General features: G+C 50.8%; 1 protein-coding gene and 1 non-coding gene across 2 annotated transcripts in view; both read left to right on the top strand.

The window, feature by feature from the left end:
- The first annotated feature begins 3,898 nt into the window (after window positions 1-3,898).
- LOC147088422 (NACHT, LRR and PYD domains-containing protein 3-like) overlaps window positions 3,899-17,487 on the top strand; it is a 95,380-nt gene continuing 81,791 nt past the window's right edge. The window contains exons 1-2 of the mRNA XM_085977180.1: window positions 3,899-4,082; window positions 5,130-5,301. The gene's annotated coding sequence lies outside the window, so the exon portion shown is untranslated. The remainder of the gene's footprint in view (window positions 4,083-5,129; window positions 5,302-17,487) is intronic.
- On the top strand, window positions 13,915-13,987 carry trnae-cuc (transfer RNA glutamic acid (anticodon CUC)). The gene has a single exon. It is a non-coding gene; the product is annotated as a tRNA-Glu (tRNA).

Below are 17,487 nucleotides of genomic sequence, written 5' to 3'. Positions count from 1 at the left end.
GATATATTGGTCTTGGAGAGGATGCTGCACAGGTTCATTGGAATGACACCGGAGATAAAAGTGTTCAATTATGAGGACAGGTTGCATAGACTAGGTTTTCTATTCCCCAGAAGATGAAGTGGTGATTTAATTGAGGTTTTTAAGATGATTAAAGGATTCGGTAGGGTGGATAGACAGAAATTATTTCCTCTGGTGGAGGAGTCTTGAACAATGAGGCAGAACCTTCAAATTAGAACTAAGCTCTAATGATGTCAAAGTATTTCTCCACAAAAAGGGTTGTGGAAAACTGGAACTCTCTCCCCCTAAAAGCTGTTGCGGCTCGGTCAATTGAAAATGTCAAAACTGAGATTAGTAGATGTTTGTTACGCATTAAGGGTTAACGAACTACGGCGCATGCATTGAGTGAAGACCCAGATCAGCCATGATCTACTGGAATGGTGGAACAGTCTGAAGGGGCTGAATGGCCTCCTCCTGTCGCTATGTTCAGTTGTATTCCTCCCACCACTGGGGGCGATGTAGTGAACATTCCCGCTGTCCACCTTTTCCCAGGAGCGCAGTGAAGACATCCCAGTCCCTCTGCCTCAGTCTGAGCAAAGCCATGGAGATTGAGTTGTGATGAATTAAAAGCCTGCTCCCTCTCCAAGGAGAAACTAGACCGCGAGAGGCAGCGACAGCGACCCTCCGCTCAGCAAACTCCAGCCCGGCTTTCACACCGGGAGGCGGAGGGGGATTATCACGCAGGCGCAGTGATGTCACAGTCAGCCTGAAATATCAGAAACAACAACAGGAAATGCTGGAAAAACTCAGCAGGCCAGGCAACATCCATGGAGAGAAAAAACAGAGTCAAGGTGTCGGGTCGAACCCTTTTTCAAAACTGGAAAGGAAATAGATCGAAAGGCAGTGCTGGGAGAGAACAAAAGAAGTGAAGAGACATTGAGAGGTATTCAAAACGAGACGCGATGGTGATAGGACGAGTGGAGACAGAAGACGGCTCCAGATTAGGTGTGAGATGTTCTGGCAGAATGGGAGACAGCTGCCATGTGGGAGATCTGTTTCATTTCCTTTCCAGTTTTGAGAAAGGGTTCGACCCGAAACGTCGACTCTGTTTGTTCTCTCCACGGATGTTGCCTGGCCTGCTGAGTTTTTCCAGCATTTTCTGTTGTTGTTTCGGATTTCCAGCATCTGCAGTATTTTGCTATCGTACTGAAATATCAGAAATAACAACAGAAAATGCTGGAAATACTCAGCAGGCCAGGCAGCATCCGTGGAGAGAGAAACAGAGTTAACGTTTCAGGTCTGGGACCCTTCATCAGAACTGGAAAAAACTGGAGATGTAACATATTAAGCGGGTGCAGAGACAGGGGTGGGGGGGGCGGTTAGGAGGGGAGGAAGGAATTGAAAGAACACCCTGTACTATTGAAAGAGGCAGGAAAGATAAAATGTTGCAAATGGGAATGGCCTCTTACCCTCTCTAGATCTTATCATTGCTAACTGCCGACGTGACGTCGGCCGTCTCCATTTCTCTGCTCCCCTCACTCACTCCAACCTACCTCCCTCTGAACTTGCAGCACTCCGTTCGCTCCGATCCAACCCTAACATTATCATTAAACCTGCTGATAAGGGTGGTGCTGTTGTTGTTTGGCGAACTAACCTCTACCGTGCGGAAGCTGAACGCCAACTCTCCAACACCTCCTCCTACCTCCGCCTGGACCATGACCCCACTAGCAAACATCAAGCCATTGTTTTCAAGCGTGTCACTGACCTCATCTCCTCTGGAGATCTTCCCTCCATGGCCGCCAACCTCATAGTCCCCCAACCCCGCACAGCCCGCTTCTACCTCCTTCCCAAGATCCACAAACAGGACTGCCCTGGTAGTCCCATCGTTTCAGCCTGTTCTTGCCCCACGGAACTTATCTCTTCCTATCTCGACTCTATTTTTTCTCCCCTTGTCCCATCTCTTCCCACCTACATTCGCGACTCTTCCGATGCCCTCCGTCACTTTAAGAATTTCCAGTTTCCTGGCCCCAACTGCTTCCTTTTCACCATGGACGTCCAATCCCTCTACACCTCCATCCCCCACCAGGACGGCCTTCGGGCGCTCCGTTTCTTCCTTGAACAGAGGCCCAACCAGTCCCCATCCACCACCACCCTCCTCTGCCTGGCTGAACTTGTTCTCACATTGAACAACTTCTCCTTTGACTCCACTCACTTCCTCCAAATTAAAGGTATTGTTATGGGAACCCGCATGGGCCCTAGCTATGCCTGCCTGTTCATGGGATATGTGGAACATTCTTTGTTCCAGTCCTACTCAGGTCCTCTCCCTCACCTCTTTTTGCGGTACATCGATGACTGTATTGGTGCCGTTTCCTACTCTCGCCCAGAACTAGATAAGTTGATTCACTTTGCTTCCAATTTCCACCCTTCCCTCACCTTCACATGGTCCATCTCCGACTCTTCCCTTCCTTGACTTCTCCGTCTCCATTTCTGGCGATCGGCTTTCAACAAACATCCACTACAAGCCCACTGACTCCCACAGCTACCTGGACTACACTTCCTCCCACCCCGCTTCCTGTAAGGACTCTATTCCATTCTCCCAGTTTCTCCGTCTACACCGCGTCTGTTCTGACGATGCCACCTTCCATACTAATGCTTCCGACATGTCTTCCTTTTTCCTCAACCGAGGATTCCCCTCTGCTGTGGTTGACATGGCCCTTGACCGTGTCTGTTCTAATTCCCGCACTTCTGCTCGCACCCCTTCCCCTCCCTCCCAGAACCACGATAGGGTTCCCCTTGTCCTCACCTTTCACCCCACCAGCTTCCACATTCAACGGATCATCTTCTGCCATTTCTGCCACCTCCAACGTGATCCCACCACCAAACACATCTTCCCCTCACCTCCCCTTCCAGCATTCCGAAGGGACCACTCCCTCCGCAACACCCTGGTCCACTCCTCAATCACCCGCAACAGCCCTTCTCCTTCACCTGGCACCTTCTCGTGCAAGCGCAGGAGATGCAACACATGCCCTTTTACCTCCTCCCTTCCCACTGTCCAGGGCCCCAAACACCCCTTCCAGGTGAAACAGCGATTTACTTGTACTTCTTGCAATTTAATATACTGTATTCGCTGCTCACGATGCGGTCTCCTCTACATTGGGGAGACCAAACGCAGATTGGGCGACCGCTTTGCGGAACACCTCCGCTCAGTCTGTAAGGGTGACCCCGAGCTTCCGGTTGCCTATCACTTTAATTCACCGCTTCACTCCCACTCTGATCTCTCTGTCCTCGGGCTATTGCATTGTTCCAATGAAGCTCAACGTAAGCTCGAGGAACAGCACCTCACCTTTCGATTGGGCACTTTGCAGTCTGCGGGACTCAACATCGAGTTCAACAATTTCAGAAAATTATCCCTGCCCCCATTTTTCATGCAGTATGATTTTTGCCACTCCCATTTGCAACATTTTATCTTTCCTGCCTCTTTCAATAGTACAGGGTGTTTTTTCAATAACTTCCTCCCCTGGCCATCTCTGCACCTGCTTAATATCTGTTACATCTCCAGCTTTTTCCAGTTCTGATGAAGGGTCCCAGACCTGAAACGTTAACTCTGTTTCTCTCTCCACGGATGCTGCCTGGCCCGCTGAGTATTTGCAGCATTTTCTGTTGTTGTTTCTGAAATCTCAGAGTTGCATTGCCTTCCCGCGCAGGCGCAGTCGCGCTCCCTCTGTCTGACGCAGGCGCAGTACCGCTCTCTGACGCAACCGCAGTACCGCTCTCTGACGCAGGCGCAGTCGCGCTCTCTCTCTAACGCAGTCGCGCTCTCTCTCTGACGCAGGCGCAGTCGCGCTCTCTCTCTGACGCAGGCGCAGTACCGCTCTCCCTCTCTGACGCAGGCGCAGTCGTGCTCACTGCCGTCATTCCAGCTCAGTTTGCCTCTGGTGCTGGGCCGGGTTGATCGATGACTGAGGGTCAGGAACAGGATCATTGCCCAGGTTACGGGGGCCGCGCTCTGTGACTGAGGGAACTCGGCCCGACAGCGGCTGCTCAGCCCGGAGTTTAGATCACAGCGAGGGAGGGTCACCGCTCTGGTCAGTAACTCCGCACAGAAAATGGCGCATTTCCGTCTACAGCAGTGAGAATGCGGAAGTCTCGCTTCTCATTTTTTATATCACAGGGAGGGAGGGGATTCACAGGATCACAGCTCCGGTTAGTAACTCCCCGGGGAATGAGCTGAACCGGCTCACAATACAGGGGCTGGTCCGGGGGTGGAGGGCGCGGTGGGTTCATCAGGTCCCGGGGAATGAGCTGAACCGGCTCACAATACAGGGGCTGGTCCGGGGGTGGAGGGCGCGGTGGGTTAATCAGGTCCCGGGGAATGCGCTGAACCGGCTCACAATACAGCGGCTGGTCCGGGGGTGGAGGGCGCGGTGGGTTCATCAGGTCCCGGGGAATGAGCTGAACTGACTCACAATACAGCGGCTGGTCCGGGGGTGGAGTGCGTGGTGGGTTCATCAGGTCCCGGGGAATGAGCTGAACCGGCTCACAATACAGGGGCTGGTTCGGGGGTGGAGGGCGCGGTGGGTTCATCAGGTCCCGGGGAATGCGCTGAACCGGCTCACAATACAGGGGCTGGTTCGGGGGTGGAGTGCGTGGTGGGTTTATCAGGTCCCGGGGAACGAGCTGGACCGGCTCACAATACAGGGGCTGGTCCGGGGGTGGAGGGCGCGGTGGGTTCATCAGGTCCCGGGGAATGAGCTGAAGCAGCTCACAATACAGGGGCTGGTCCGGCGGTGGAGGGCGCGGTGGGTTCATCAGGTCCCGGGGAATGTGCTGAACCGGCTCGCAATACAGGGGGCTGGTCTGCGGGTGGAGGGAGCGGTGGGTTCATCAGCAGTTTGGACAGGAAATGGTGCATTTCTGCCCAGAGCAGTGTAAATGGGGGAGTCTCAGGAGGGTGGAAATTTACTGTGAGGAAAATCTCCAAACTAAACACACAGCTCCGGAACTGGGGATCTGAGGAAAGGGACAAAATCAAACAAATACTCGGCCTTGAAATTGAATTTTAATAAGCAGATTAAAAGTCTACATTACATTATTTCACGCTTTCAATATTGTTCTTATTTTCTGCTCTGCAGCAATTAGATCTCCCGGTGAATGATGGTGTGATTGCGGAAGGTGATCAGCTCGAAGTAAACAGGGATTGTAGACTGAGGAACAACAGTCGGTGAACCAGCACAGGATTGTGAGCACCAACCGGAGAGAACTCTTCCGATTCAAAGAGCTTCCATCGATGGACTGGGCCGAAAGGTAAGAGAGAGTCCCATTGACTCAGATACACTCTGGTCCTGTAGCTGGACTGGGGAGAAAGGTCAGGGAGAGTCCCATTGACTGAGATCCACACTGGTCCTGGAGATGGACTGGGGAGAAAGGTCAGAGAGAGTCCCATTGACTGAGATACACACTGGTCCTGGAGATGGACTGGGGAGAAAGGTCAGAGAGAGTCCCATTAACTCAGATACACACTGGTCCTGGAGATGGACAGGGGAGAAAGGTCAGGGAGAGTCCCATTGACTCAGATACACTCTGGTCCTAGAGATGGACAGGGGAGAAAGGTCAGAGAGAGTCCCATTGACTCAGATACACACTGGTCCTGGAGATGTACGGGGAGAAAGGTCAGAGAGAGTCCCATTGACTCAGATACACACTGGTCCTGGAGATGGACTGGGGAGAAAGGTCAGAGAGAGTCCCATTGACTCAGATACACTCTGGTCCTAGAGATGGACAGGGGAGAAAGGTCAGAGAGAGTCCCATTGACTCAGATACACACTGGTCCTGGAGATGGACAGGGGAGAAAGGTCAGGGAGAGTCCCATTGACTCAGATACACTCTGGTCCTAGAGATGGACAGGGGAGAAAGGTCAGAGAGAGTCCCATTGACTCAGATACACACTGGTCCTGGAGATGGACAGGGGAGAAAGGTCAGAGAGAGTCCCATTGACTCAGATACACACTGGTCCTGGAGATGGACTGGGGAGAAAGGTCAGAGAGAGTCCCATTGACTCAGATACACACTGGTCCTGGAGATGGACTGGGGAGAAAGGTCAGAGAGAGTCCCATTGACTCAGATACACTCTGGTCCTGGAGATAGACTGGGGAGAAAGGTCAGAGAGTCCCATTGACTCAGATACACACTGGTCCTGGAGATGGACAGGGGAGGAAGGTCAGAGAGAGTCCCATTGACTGAGATACACACTGGTCCTGGAGATGGACTGGGGAGAAAGGTCAGAGAGAGTCCCATTAACTCAGATACACACTGGTCCTGGAGATGGACTGGGGAGAAAGGTCAGAGAGAGTCCCATTGACTCAGATACACTCTGGTCCTAGAGATGGACTGGGGAGAAAGGTCAGAGAGAGTCCCATTGACTCAGATACACACTGGTCCTGGAGATATACTGGGGAGAAAGGTCAGAGAGAGTCCCATTGACTCAGATACACACTGGTCCTGGAGATGGACTGGGGAGAAAGGTCAGAGAGAGTCCCATTGACTCAGATACACTCTGGTCCTAGAGATGGACTGGGGAGAAAGGTCAGAGAGAGTCCCATTGACTCAGATACACTCTGGTCCTGGAGATGTACGGGGAGAAAGGTCAGGGAGAGTCCCATTGACTCAGATACACACTGGTCCTGGAGATGGACAGGGGAGAAAGGTCAGAGAGAGTCCCATTGACTCAGATACACACTGGTCCTGGAGATGGACTGGGGAGAAAGGTCAGAGAGAGTCCCATTGACTCAGATACACACTGGTCCTGGAGATGGACAGGGGAGAAAGGTCAGAGAGAGTCCCATTGACTCAGATACACACTGGTCCTGGAGATGGACAGGGGAGAAAGGTCAGAGAGAGTCCCATTGACTCAGATACACACTGGTCCTGGAGATGGACAGGGGAGAAAGGTCAGAGAGAGTCCCATTGACTCAGATACACACTGGTCCTGGAGATGGACTGGGGAGAAAGGTCAGAGAGAGTCCCATTGACTCAGATACACACTGGTCCTGGAGATGGACTGGGGAGAAAGGTCAGAGAGAGTCCCATTGACTCAGATACACTCTGGTCCTGGAGATAGACTGGGGAGAAAGGTCAGAGAGTCCCATTGACTCAGATACACACTGGTCCTGGAGATGGACAGGGGAGGAAGGTCAGAGAGAGTCCCATTGACTCAGATACACACTGGTCCTGGAGATGGACTGGGGAGAAAGGTCAGAGAGAGTCCCATTGACTCAGATACACTCTGGTCCTGGAGATGGACTGGGGAGGAAGGTCAGAGAGAGTCCCATTGACTCAGATACACACTGGTCCTGGAGATGGACAGGGGAGGAAGGTCAGAGAGAGTCCCATTGACTCAGATACACACTGGTCCTGGAGATGGACTGGGGAGAAAGGTCAGAGAGAGTCCCATTGACTCAGATACACACTGGTCCTGGAGATGGACTGGGGAGAAAGGTCAGAGAGAGTCCCATTGACTCAGATACACTCTGGTCCTGGAGATGGACTGGGGAGGAAGGTCAGAGAGAGTCCCATTGACTCAGATACACACTGGTCCTGGAGATGGACTGGGGAGAAAGGTCAGAGAGAGTCCCATTGACTCAGATACACACTGGTCCTGGAGATGGACTGGGGAGAAAGGTCAGAGAGAGTCCCATTGACTCATACGCACTGGTCCTGGAGATGGACTGGGGAGAAAGGTCAGAGAGAGTCCCATTGACTCAGATACACTCTGGTCCTGGAGATGGACTGGGGAGAAAGGTCAGAGAGAGTCCCATTGACTCATACGCACTGGTCCTGGAGATGGACTGGGGAGAAAGGTCAGAGAGAGTCCCATTGACTCATACGCACTGGTCCTGGAGATGGACTGGGGAGAAAGGTCAGAGAGAGACCCATTGACTCAGATACACTCTGGTCCTGGAGATGGACTGGGGAGAAAGGTCAGGGAGAGTCCCATTGACTCAGATACACACTGGTCCTGGAGATGGACTGGGGAGAAAGGTCAGAGAGAGTCCCATTGACTCATACACACTGGTCCTGGAGATGGACTGGGGAGAAAGGTCAGAGAGAGTCCCATTGACTCAGATACACACTGGTCCTGGTGATGGACTGGGGAGAAAGGTCAGAGAGAGTCCCATTGACTCAGATACACACTGGTCCTGGAGATGGACTGGGGAGAAAGGTCAGAGAGAGTCCCATTGACTCAGATACACACTGGTCCTGCAGACAGTACACACAGGTTACAAAATGAGGCAGGTCTTGGCGAGAATGAGAGTGGGAGTGTCTGACCACCGAGCACAATTATCCAGCATGAGGCCGTGCAATGGGATGTGAAGTGAGGTCAGTTTCTGTCTCTAAACACACAGTCACAATGAATCTTGTGCATGTTTTAAAGTAAAGGGGTTTGATCTAAGAGGTGACTCTGGAGCAGAGCCCAGCAGATGGACACATGTCTGTTTGTTAGGTGGGGCTGAACTCACACCGACACCTTCGGACCTCAGTGTTAAAATATTTCAGATCTGGTGACAAATCAAGGGGAAAGATTGAACAGGGAAACTAATTAAAATCAATTCATTGAACACGATTCAGAGACAAACCTATAGCCTGTGACCAGATATGGAGTATTGTCAGATAGTGAATGCTGAGCACAGCGTTATTATGTCAGAAGTAGGAGCAGAAGTCTGCCACACAGCCCCTAGAGCCTGTTCCACCATTCAATAAGATCATGGCTGATCATCGACCTCAACTCCACTCTCCTGCCCGATCTCCATATCCCTGGATTCCCCTAGAGTCCAAAAATCTATCTATCTCAGCCTTGAATATACTCAATGACTCAGCATTCGCAGCACTCTGGGGCAGAGAATTCCAAAGAGTCACAACCCTCTGAGTAAAGAAATTCCTCCTCACCTGAGTCTTAAATGACCGACCACTTATCCTGAGACTATGCCCCCTAGTTCTCGACACTCCAGCCAGGTGGAACAACCTCTCGGCATCTACCCTGTCAATCCCCTTCAGAATCTTATATGTTTCAATGAGATCACACCCCATTCTTCTAAACTCCAGAGAGTATAGGCCCATTCTACACAATCTCTCATAGAACATTCCTCTCATCCCAGGAATCAATCTAGTGAACCTTCGTTGCACCGCCTCCAAGGCAAGTATATCCTTCCTTAGATAAGGAGGCCAAAACTGTGCACAGTACTCCAGGTGTGGTCTCACCAAGGCCCTGTACAATTGTAGCAAGACTTCCTTACTCTTATACTCCAACCCCCTTGCAATAAAGGCCAACATGCCATTTCCCTTCCTCACTGCTTGCTGTACCTGCACGCTAGCTTTCTGTGTTTCTTGCATGAGGACACCCAAATCTCTGATCACCAACATTTGAAAGATTCTCACCATTTAAAAAGTATTCTTTTTTTCTTCCTCACAATTCCCTACATTATACTGCATCTGCCACCTTACTGCCCACTCACTTAGTCTATCTATATCCCTTTGCAGACTCTGTGTTCCCCTCACAGCTTACTGTCCCACCTAGATTTGTATCGTCAGCAAACTTGGATACATTTCACTCGGTCCCTTCATCGAGGTCATTAATATAGATTGTCAATAGCTGAGGCTCCAATACTGATCCTTGCGGCACCCCACTAGTTACAGCCTGCCAACCTGAAAAAGATCTGTTTATCCCGACTCTTTTTTTTGTCCGTTAACCAATCCTCTATCCATGCTACTTTATTATCCCCAACCCCATGAGCCCACATCTTGTGTAATAACCTTTTATGTGGCACCTTATCGAATGCCTTTTGGAAATCCAAATATACTACATCCACTGGTTCCCCTTTATCTACCCTGCTAGTTACATCCTCAAAAAACTCTAATTAATTTGTCATACACGATTTGCCTTTCATAAAACCATGTTGACTTTGCCTAATCATGTTATGATTTTTAAGTGCCCTGATACAACTTCCTTAACAATCGATTCCAGCATTTTCCGAATGACTGGCCTGTTGTTCCGTTTTCCCTCTCCCTCCTTTCTTGAATAGCGGTGTTACATTTGCGACCTTCCAATCCGCTGGGACCGTTCTAGAATCTCGGGAATTTTGGAAGATCAAAACCAATGCATCCACTATCTCTTCAGCCACCTCTTTTAGAACACTAGGATGTATGTCATTGGGTCCAGGGGATTTGTCGGCTTTTAGTCCCATTAGTTTCTCTAGTACTTTTTCTCGACTTGTATTAATTACCTTAAGTTCCTACCCTTGGTTCCCCACCATTTTTAGTATGCTTTTTGTGTCTTCTACTGTGAAGACAGATACAAAATATTTGTTTAACGTTTCTGCCATTTCTTTATTCCCCATAATAATTTCTCCTGTCTCAGCCTCCAAGAGACCAATGTTTAGTTTTACTACTCTCTTCCTTTTTACATACTTGTAGAAGCGCTTACAATCTGCTTTTATATTTCTTGCTAGTTTTCTCTCATTGTATTTTTCCCTTATCAATGTTTTGGTCAACCTTTGCTGGTTTTTGAATCTTCCCCCAGTCCTCGGGCTTACTATTATTCTCTGCAACATTATAAGCTGCTTCTTTCAATCTAATGCTATCCATAACTTCTTTAGTTAGGGTGGGGGCGGGGGGCTGGGCCAGTGGGTGTGGGGGGGGGCAGAGGCCTGGGCCAGTGGGGGAGAGCGGGGGCCTAGGCCAGTGAGGGGGCGGAGGCCTGGGCCAGTGGGGGAGAGTGGGGGCCTAGGCCAGTGAGGTGGCAGGGGGCTGGGCCAGTGTGTGTGGGGGGCGGTTTTAGTTACTTTCTGTCTCCTTCACTACAAGAGGAGCGAATGCGGAGAAATTTTATGCTCCTGATGCCGCGTTTCCCAAAAGAATGGGAGTGAAACCACATCGGACATGCTGGATCCGGCTCCAACCGTCCGCTGCAAGTTCGAATCCAGTCGGGGTCCCGCCATCTGCTTTTATACCGGGACAGTGTTTGTGGGAGGGGCTGTGGTGCAATAATAAATTTTAGAATGAGGTTTGTTCGACCATAGAGCTGTCTTTCTGTTACTTTGGATTTACACTCTGCCCAGTTGTATATACGAACAGTTAACAATGTTTAAGCGATGTGGTGTGTTCAATGTTTGTGCAGTAACTCGGTCACCCAGTGTGAGGCTGAAAGACAATCTCCCAGCCTGGGTTCGATCCTGGCTAACGGGAGTGTTGTGGCCAGTTAGCTCAGTTGGTGAGAGCGTGGTGCTAATAATGCCCAGGTCGTGGGTTCGATCCCCGTACGGGCCATCAGGATGTTTTCATAATTTTACGCTTTTCCCGCACATTTCCAATACAAACTTTATAAGGAAGCCAATGCACACAGACACTCACGGGGGATATATTTGGATTAACATCCTTTGCCACCGGGACTGAGAGACACATCTTTCTGTTCATTTGTCTTTCTGGGTTTGCTGTTGAAAGTTGAACAGGCGGCCTGTTGCCGATAAGGGTCACAGGCAGGTAATAGACAGACAGAGCGGCTCTGACCGCGCGAGATGGGCAAAAGGCTTCAGTTCAGGACAAATGCGTCAATGAATTGTTCGCCCAGCACCGAGAGAGACAACATCCAGAGAAAAACACAGGAGGAAATCGATTTCAAGTGGATGCCTACCCGCTCTTGGTGCCGTGCTTTCGCGAACACGTCTGTTGTGTTCTCGTGTAAAAAATATAATTTTGTCCGAACAGTTTGGCTGGCGCGAAAGGATCTGAATTGCAAAGGGGCAGGCATGAAAAGCTGCGTTGATGTGCTTGCTGCCAGGAGGCTGGCTGCGGCTTCCCTGGTGGTCTAGTGGTTAGGATTCAGCGCTCTCACCGCCGCGGCCCGCGTTCGATTCCCGGACAGAAGAACAGTGCGTTTTGGGGCTGTTTGAATTGCCACCATGCAATGCACCCTTTCGGAACAATGCTTCACCCCTGATTCAACTTTCCACACCCATGCTCAACATCACTCTTCATATAGCGATACAAAACACACATTCTTGATTTCTGTAAAATGCGTACTGTTTCAATGTCAGCAGGAATTGATTTCTGTCAAATTTAGACTAGCTGCCTTTAAATGTTGCCAACATTTAACTGCAGCTCACAGTGTCAGGGCAGTCATAGTTTTTATCAGTCTTCCGTGTACCTTCTTGCCCACTGCATCTCCCTAACAAACTTAGCTTATCACTGGCACGGCTATCGATTAATTCATTGCCAGTATGAAAAATGCAAATTTTGAAACTTACCAACGTGTGCAAGACTGGAATCAGAGAGTCCGTGATAACTTGAGCATTAAGATGTTCATTAGCCCTTCTTGTATTGCTCAGTTCATTAGCCTTTCCTGTATTGCTCAGTAGCCCACTGTGTGAGGAACTAAGAACCGCGGGCATTTTCACTTCTGTGTGGGGCTCAGCACCATACCTGCAGCTGAAGATTGAACTTGATTTGGCTCGTGATCAGTGCGGCTCAGTGAGACTTCGGCCCGTCTCTCCCTTCACAACCCATCAGTGTGGAGTAAAGAACAGGGAATTTTACACATGTGTTGTGTTCTGTAACTTTATTTGAACATGTCATTGCATTTCACGCTGTGTCCAACACGGTGAGGTCCCCCGTGCTGTGTCAGGTTTGTATCTTTATCAACACTGCAGCTTTACATTAACACAACCTGAGCTCCGAGATCTGTTCGGGTCACATTGCCCGAAGTGAGGAATGAGCGAGAGGGGCAATTCCACCCGGGGTTAGAAAATCCTCCAAGAAGAACGACCGAATACTGTGTTTGATGTGAAGCCGAAATAGCTCAGTTGGGAGAGCGAAAGGTCCCTGGTTCGATTCCGGGTTTCGGCAGGTTTTAGTTGCTTTCTGTCTCCTTCACTACAAGTGGAGCGAATCAGGAGAAATTTTACACTCCTGATGCCGCGTTTCCCAAACGAATGGGAGTGAAACCACATCGGACATGCTGGATCCGGCTCCAACCGGCCGCTGCAGGTTCGAATCCAGTCGGGGTCCCGCCGTCTGCTTTTATACCAGAACAGTGTTTGTGGGAGGGGCTGTGGTGTGATAATAAATTTTAGAATGAGGTTTGTTAGACCATAGAGCTGTCTTTCTGTTAGTTTCGATTTACACTCTGCCCAGTTGTATATACGAACAGTTAACAATGTTTAACCGATGTGGTGTGTTCAATGATTGTGCAGTAACTCGGTCACCCAGTGTGAGGCTGAAAGACAATCTCACAGCCTGGGTTCGACCCTGGCAAACAGGAGCATTGTGGTTGGTTCGCTCAGTTGGTGAGAGTGTGGAGCTAATAGCGTGAAAGTCGTGGGTTCGATCCCCGTATGGGCCATCAGGATGTTTTCATAATTTTACGCTTTTCCCGCACATTTCCAATACAAACTTTATAAGGAAGCCAATGCACACAGACTCTCACGGGGGATATATTTGGATTAACATCCTTTGCCAACGGGACTGAGAGACACATCTTTCTGTTCATTTGTCTTTCTGGGTTTGCTGTTGAAAGTTGAACAGGCGGCCTGTTGCCGATAAGGGTCACAGGCAGGTAATAGTCAGACAGAGCGGCTCTGACCGCGCGAGATGGGCAAAAGGCTTCAGTTCAGGACAAATGCATCAATGAATTGTTCTCCCAGCACCGAGAGAGACAACATCCAGAGAAAAGCACAGGAGGAAATCAATTTCAAGTGGATGCCTACCCGCACTTGGTGCCGTGCTTTCGCGAACACGTCTGTTGTGTTCTCATGTAAAAAATATAATTTTGTCCGAACAGTTTGCCTGGCGCGAAAGGATCTGAATTGCAAAGGAGCAAGCATGAAAAGCTGCGTTGATGTGCTTGCTGCCAGGCGGCTGGCTGCAGCTTCCCTGGTGGTCTAGTGGTTAAGATTCGGCGCTCTCACCGCCGCGGCCCGGGTTCGTATTCCCGGTCAGGGAACAGTGCATTTTGGGGCTGTTTGAATTGCCACCATGCAACGCACCCTTACGGAACAATGCTCCGCCCCTGATTCAACTTTCCACACCGCTGCTCAACATCACTCTTCATACAGCGATACAAAATGCACATCTTTGATTTCGGTAAAATGCGTGCTGTTTCAAAGTCAGCAGAAATTGATTTCTGTCAAATTTAGACTGGTTGACTTTAAATCTTGCCAACATTTAACTGCAGCTCACAGTGTCAGGACAGTCACGGTTTTTATCAGTCTTCCGTGTATCTTCTTGCCCACTGCACCTCCCTAACAAACTTAGCTTATCAATTAATTCATTGCCAGTGTGAAAAATGCAAATTTTGAAACTTACCAACGTGTGCAAGCCTGGAATCAGAGAGTCCGTGGCCCGTGATAACTTGAGCATTAAGATGTTCATTAGCCCTTCCTGTATTGCTCAGTAGCCCACTGTGTGAGGAACTAAGAACCACGGGCATTTTCACTTCTGTGTCGGGCTCAGCACCATACCTGCAGCTGAAGATTGAACTTGATTTGGCTCGTGATCAGTGCGGCTCAGTGAGACTTCGGCCCGTCTCTCCCTTCACATCCCATCAGTGTGGAGAAAAGAACAGGGAATTTTACACATGTGTTGTGCTCTGTAACTTTATTTGAACATTTCATTGCATTTCACGCTGTGTCCAACACAGTGAGGTCCCCCGTGCTGTGTCAGCTTTGTATCTTTATTTACACTCCAGCTTTACATTAACACAACCTGAGCTCCGAGATCTGGTCGGGTCACATTGCCCGAAGTGAGGAATGAGCGAGAGGGGCAATTCCACCCGGGGTTAGAAAATGCTCCAAAAGAACAACAGTATACTGCATTTGATGTGAAGCCGAAAAGCTCAGTTGGGAGAGCGTTAGACTGAAGATCTAAAGGTCCCTGGTTCGATCCCGGGTTTCGGTAGGTTTTAGTTACTTTCTGTCTCCTTCACTACAAGAGGAGCGAATCAGGAGAGATTTTACGCCCCTGATGCCGCGTTTCCCAAAAGAATGGGAGTGAAACCACATCGCACGTGCTGGATCCGGCTCCAACCGGCCGCTGCAGGTTCGAATCCAGTCGGGGTCCCGCCGTCTGCTTTTATTCCAGGACAGTGTTTGAGGGAGTGGCTGTGGTGCGATAATAAATTTTAGAATGAGGTTTGTTAGACCATAGAGCTGTCTTTCTGTTACTTTGGATTTACACTCTGCCCAGTTGTATATACGAACAGTTAACAATGTTTAAGCGATGTGGTGTGTTCAATGTTTGTGCAGTAACTCGGTCACCCAATGTGAGCCTGAAAGACAATCTCTCCAGCCTGGGTTCGAGCCTGGCCAACGGGAGCATTGTGGCCGGATAGCTCAGCTGGTGAGAGCGTGGTGCTAATAACGCTCAAGGTCACGGGTTCGATCCCCGTACGGGCCCGGGTTACAGGGCCTGCTCTGTGACTTAGGGTCAGAAACAGGATCATTGCCTGGGTTACAGGGAACGTTCTCTGTGACTGATGGTCAGATAGAGGATCATTGCACGGGTTACAGGGACAGCGCTCTGTAACAGGGGGTCAGAAACAGGAACATTTCCCGGGTTACAGGTGCCACCCTCTATGATTGAGGGTCAGAAACAGGATCTTTGCCCGGGTTACAGGGGCCACGCTCTGTGACTGAGGGAACTCTGCTCCATTCAGCACACGGCCCGCAAGCGCGACTGCTCAGCCCGAGTTTAGATCAGAGCGAGGGAGGGAGGGGCTTCACAGTGTCACAGCTCTGGTTTGTAACTCCGCAGAGAAACGGAGGGGAGATTCCTGTCAGCATCAGCTCCCGGGAAATGTGCTGAACTGGCTCACAATACAGGGGCTGGTCCGGGGGTGGAGGGTTAGGTGGATTAATCTGAACCCGGGGAATAAGCTGAACCAGCTCACAATACAGGGGCTGGTCCAGGGGTTGAGGTCGTGGTGGGTTCATCCGGACCCGGGGTATGAGCTGGACCAGCTCACAATACAGGGGCGGGTCCGGGGGTTGAGGTCGTGGTGGGTTCATCCGGACCCGGGGAATAAGCTGAACCAGCTCACAATACAGGGGCTGGTCCGGGGGTTGAGGTCGTGGTGGGTTCATCCGGACCCGGGGAATAAGCTGAACCAGCTCACAATACAGGGGCTGGTCCGGGGGTGGAGGGCGTGGTGGGTTCATCAGGTCCTGGGGATTGAGCTGAACCGGCTCACAATACAGGGGCTGGTCCGGGGTGGAGGGCGCGGTGGGTTCATCAGGTCACGGGGAATGAACTGAACGGGCTCACAATACAGGGACAGGTCCGGGGGTGGAGGGCGCGGTGGGTTCATCAGGTCCCGGGGAATGAGCTAAACCGGCTCACAATACAGGGGCTGGTCCGGGGGTGGAAGGCACGGTGGGTTCATCAGGTCACGGGGAATGAACTGAACGGGCTCACAATACAGGGACTGGTCCGGGGGTGGAGGGCGCGGTGGGTTCATCAGGTCACGGGGAATGAACTGAACCGGCTCACAATACAGGGACTGGTCCGGGGGTGGAGGGCGCGGTGGGTTCATTGGCACTTTGGACAGAAAATGGCACATTTCCGCCCAGAGCAGCGAAAATGGGGAACTCTCAGGCGTCTGGAATTCTACTGTGAGGAAAATCTCCAAATTTAATACACAGCCCCGGAATTGAGGGTTTGGAGAGAGGAGTGAGTTAGAATGAAAATAACAGTGAGATCAGACAGTGATTTACCCGGGGTGGATGGACCCAGTGAGATCAGACAGTGTGTAACCCGGGGTGGATGGGTCCAGTGAGATCAGACAGTGTGCAACCCCGGGAGGATGGGCCCAGTGAGATTAGACAGTGTGTAACCCAGGGAGAATGGGCCAGTGAGATCAGACTGTGTGTAACCCAGGGAGGATGGGCCAGTGAGATCAGACTGTGTGTAAGCCGGGGAGGATGGGCCCAGTGTGATCAGACAGTGTATAACCCGGGGAGGATGGGCCGAGTGAGATTAGACAGTGTGTAACCCCGGGAGGATGGGCCCAGTGAGATCAGACTGTGTGTAACCCGGGGAGGATGGGCCCAGTGTGATCAGACAGCGTGTAACCCAGGGAGGATGGGCCAAGTGAGATCAGACAGTGTGTAACCCGGAGAGGATGGGTCCAGTGAGATCAGACAGTGTGCAACCCCGGGAGGATGGGCCCAGTGAGATTAGACAGTGTGTAACCCAGGGAGAATGGGCCAGTGAGATCAGACTGTGTGTAACCCAGGGAGGATGGGCCAGTGAGATCAGACTGTGTGTAAGCCGGGGAGGATGGGCCCAGTGTGATCAGACAGTGTATAACCCGGGGAGGATGGGCCGAGTGAGATTAGACAGTGTGTAACCCCGGGAGGATGGGCCCAGTGAGATCAGACTGTGTGTAACCCGGGGAGGATGGGCCCAGTGTGATCAGACAGTGTGTATCCCAGGGAGGATGGGTCC

This window comes from Somniosus microcephalus, unplaced genomic scaffold, assembly GCF_052327205.1.
Source record: "Somniosus microcephalus isolate GS21.2 unplaced genomic scaffold, FLI_Smic_1.0 unresolved_chr4, whole genome shotgun sequence".
In the NCBI taxonomy this organism is placed as follows: Eukaryota; Metazoa; Chordata; class Chondrichthyes; order Squaliformes; family Somniosidae; genus Somniosus; species Somniosus microcephalus.
Note: the sequence above shows the minus strand (reverse complement) of the source record. Positions and strands in the feature narration are given on the sequence as shown.